At 28.5% G+C, this 4,452-nt stretch overlaps 1 long non-coding RNA gene across 1 annotated transcript; it reads left to right on the forward strand.

The window, feature by feature from the left end:
* Nucleotides 1-2,915: 2,915 nt before the first annotated feature.
* Nucleotides 2,916-4,195, forward strand: LOC100305500 (uncharacterized). Its single transcript, XR_136588.5, has one exon. It is a non-coding gene; the product is annotated as an uncharacterized lncRNA (long non-coding RNA).
* Nucleotides 4,196-4,452: the final 257 nt, after the last annotated feature.

A 4,452-nucleotide genomic window follows, 5' to 3' on the forward strand; every position in this document is an offset into this window, starting at 1 on the left:
AAAATTAACGTGATTTTTTATTTTGGTAGTTTGATTTATAATCATGATGCCATATTGGCATGGGATCAATATGGATAAAAGTTCAATATATTTTTTTGATAAGGAAAGTTCAATGTGTCATTAGCTTCGCGATTCAAAAGAATTTGAAGCTTTCAAAGTAGATTATAAAAAAATAATAGTTTTATTATTAATACTCGTCACTACTTTTTACTACTTTTGTTAACAAAAAATGGTAATATAGTGCTTGAAAGTGAACACATATCAAATGTTGATAGCACAACGCCATCACTTTTTGTAACTTTTATTAATGTTGTTTGATTCCAAAGATTAAAAACGTATTTTTTGAAATTTGAAGGATCAAAATACTTTTTTTTTTCAATTTGTTGGACCGAAAATAGATTTACACTAAAATTTAGAGACTAAAAATATAATTAAATCTAATAAATTTAATTCTTTTAGTAGCTTGATTTGTGTCGACCATTAGATACAACATATGGTGAAAAATGTTGTTGGAAGGAGCTATAGAAAAATTCTTATAGGAAAAAAATCCAAATGTAATAAGAGAATAACGAAGGAAGCACTAAAAACGTTGAATATGAAATAATATTAGGTCTCTATAAATAAATGAGCAACCAAAGAAATTATGAAAAGAATCATAAAAAAATTAGAAGTTAAAACTAAAAAAAATTAAACATTACTTAAAGTCACATTTCAAAAAATTAACAATACATTAAAATAAGGTACATCAACAACCAAATTTAGTTTACTTAATCAAGCTTTCCGGTTAACAAAATAAACTGAGTTAACTCAAAAGTGTTGTGAAACACAATTTTTGTGTTATAATAATATAATTCAATATCATATTGATACTCTATTTTTTTAATGAAAAATTCACATTCAAATAATTGCATACATGAAATGTATCAATTAAGGATATCAATATAAAATTATCCAACAGTATAAGACATGCAATGACAATACATTATTGTTTTCTCGTAATAAGGTATTATCATTATAATTTACACGCAGTCACTTCACCTAATTAGTAAAACATTAAAATTAAATCTTCTATATTTGACTTAGGGTTTAATTTTAATTTAATGTAAGAGAGAAAATATTTACTTCATCAATAAAAAAAAATATGGATCTGGAATAAAATATTGTTACTTGTTACTACTTTTCCTAACTATTAAATAAAATATTGTTTTGTTTATTTAAAAATGAGAAATAGGTGCCACGTAACGTATTGCGTGGCTAAGGTAGAAATAAGCGGGGGTGAGGGGAGTAGTGTGAGGAGTGTGATGAGAAGGTAGGACCACCCCGCAAAACACGCGAACTCGATTAAGATTACCATAGTTTGACTGTGCAATATAAAGTCAAATTTTGAATTCATGTACCAGGTGCACTTGAAATTTAATGCAACTGTTGAATGAACATTCAATAGTTTATATTTATTCAGATTTTTTTATTAGTACTACTATCTCAAAAAAATTATTGACGTTTTAAAGTTCAATTTATCTCTACAATTTTTTTATTAGTTGATCATCTTAAACATCTAAATATATGAAAAGATAATAGTATTTAATAATACTAATTTCAAAATTTAATTTCAATCATCATTTAATGATTTTAGTTTTTGACTGTACTCACTGTAGTATTAACTATTAAATGTTGACTACAATAAATGTCTGTTTGTTTTAATCATATAAGTTAGTTTTTTTCATTGGCCTATACTTCAATGTAAAATATAATATTTAAATACTTTAATTTTAAAAAAGTTTGAAAATCAACAAAAATATTTAATTGTATTTTAAATCATTATTATATTGATATATTAATTATTTTATATTTATATTTTTAATTAATATGTCAAGAACACTCATTAGTATTTATTTTAAATGTATAAATAATAATACATTGTAGATTTAATAATAAATATATTGATTTTAAAATATTACATTCATAAAATATAACTAACAACTAAAAAGCTTGCATTACATTAAACACCCCCCCCCCCTCCAATTTATTGCACTAGAAAATTACATTATTTTTTTTTCTTTCGATTCAAACATCATTCAATTTCCTGTTGTAGTGTTAAATTATATTAAATAAAATATTAAAAACATACTCATTTAAATGCTAACTTAAAAAATATTAAAATTTCAGTTTTACTTTATATTTATTTTTTATTTTCTAATGCCCTCACTTTATTAAAAATCTAGCTTAATTGATTGTATAATGTATATAAATTATTACAAACTCTTGATTTTTTTTATTTATTCATATAGATAAAAAAAATATGTCAAGTGATTCACCTGATATAATATGTGTCACCATTACTAACATAATCAAATTTTATTGAATTATAAAAATTAGAAAAATTTGGTTGCAAACACTGAGAATCTTTATTAAATGTCGAGTTTGAAATTTACTTTATGAAACAAAATTGCAGGCAGTAGAGTAACACCAGTAATTATTCCAAATTTTCGACGAGTTTTGGTTGAAGGGACTGATCAAAAGTCATCCTTGTACTTATCTAAGTTTCGGTCAACAAAATAATAACATATTATCCATCCAAATCCTTAAACGTCCTCTTTTCTTAGTCAGAGTTGTCTAATTCATTAAAATTAAAAAAGTAATTAATATAATTTTAAAAAAAAATTATCTTTATTATTAGTAACTTTCTTTTCTTTAACGGTTTGTCATTATTTTTTTTAATAAAAAATATTTTTTATCTAAAAAACATTATAAAAAAAATAAATATTATTTTAAATTTGAATCTTATAAATAAATAAAAAATATTATTTTCCAAAGTGAAAAAAATAAGCAATCATTAAGTAATAAGTAAATTACCTAGAGTGGACCATAAAGGGTGAGGGGGACAGGTGGTAGCTCAACCTATGATTTTACCACTAGAGTAGCGTGCGTACCTTCTCCCATCCCATTATCAAATTTGGTTAGGATTCATTTCAGATCTCACCAGAGAGAAGAGAATAGATGCAATTGCAAGCTGGAATCATTAGTCTCTTCAAGACATAAATCTGTATTTGAAGAGTTTAATCAGAGAGACAAAACCTGATCTTGTGCTAAATTCCAAAGAAAAACCAATATACAATTTTCTAGAGTAGTGGTCCTGAAGCTGGTCCTGTCCCTTTGGTGCTTCTTTGTACCAGTCTTCCAAGAGGCTCCTTCTTCTTTGCAATGATCCCTTTCATTCTCTTTTGTCTCGTTGCTCATTGTGCATTTCTTTACTCCCAGTAAAAAGGGTTGTCACAAAAAAACACTTGACAACCTCAAACTCTCAACAAGACTTAGCCAAAGCCAATTGCTTTGACATTTTCCTAATTTCTTCCTGTGTTCTCCCATCCTCTTACTCTCACTTTGATCTTCACTCTCCCTCTCTCTCTTTATATATATAAAAATTGGTCCTCTAAGATGGGTAATGAAAACCATTACCGCCATCAGTTTTACTATCAGAAAAGCACATTCCTTCCAATGCTTTGTTCAAGGCCTTCCATCAAAGAGGTGACTCTACCTCGATTCAGAGATCCTTCTGCTTCTTCAGGCAACGACCCTTTGTCCCCAAGAATCAGTTGCATGGGTCAGGTGAAGAGAAACAACAAAATTGCTGGCATTCCACCCTCACATAGACTCACTTTCACAACCAAAACCAACACAAACACAAACACTACCTCATCCCCTATTGTCAAATACTCTAAACTCAAAAAACTCTTCTCTGGCAAGAACTTTATTATTAGCACCCCAAAAACCACCACAGCCACCACCACTATCTCAAGCTGTAGATCAAGGCAGCAACAAATTTCAGATGTGCCCAAAAACCAAAAGTGTCTTAAGAGTGAGAATAGCAACAATGTTGTTTGCAACAAAAGCATTGAGGAAATGGATCCTCCTTTGCCTGTGGTCAAAAGAGTGTCCCCATTGGAAGAATCAAAAGAATTGGATAGTCTCTGGAAAAGAAGATCGGGTATGGGTAGGCCTGCACTCAAAAGTTTGCAGCTTCAACAGATTCAAGATCCAAGGATTTGTTTTCAGCCTTCAACTGTTTGATAGCTATGGGAATTGGGAACAAAATCAACAGATCCAGAATTGTATTTTTTTTTTAATCAGATTTTGTTACTTACATTAGATACAGTGTAAATGGTTTTCTTTTCTATTTTCATTTTCTTGGCTTCCAGTTTCCTAGTGTTGCTTGCTTGCTTGATTTCTTGGGGGCATCTCACATGGCGGCGATGCAGAGTATGGGTCATGCTTGTGTGAATACATCAGTAAATTGGTAAAAAATTTAATGCATTTTAGTTAATTTGTTTTGTGTTTCAAATGGTTTATCATTCATGATTAAAAATTAATTAGGAATTAAGGACGAGGGGTTGAAAATAAACTACTTCTCCCTCGTCCCTAAATATAAAACTATATTAATTAATTCACATCTTT

Source organism: Glycine max, chromosome 6 (assembly GCF_000004515.6).
Source record: "Glycine max cultivar Williams 82 chromosome 6, Glycine_max_v4.0, whole genome shotgun sequence".
NCBI classification, from domain to species: domain Eukaryota; kingdom Viridiplantae; phylum Streptophyta; class Magnoliopsida; order Fabales; family Fabaceae; genus Glycine; species Glycine max.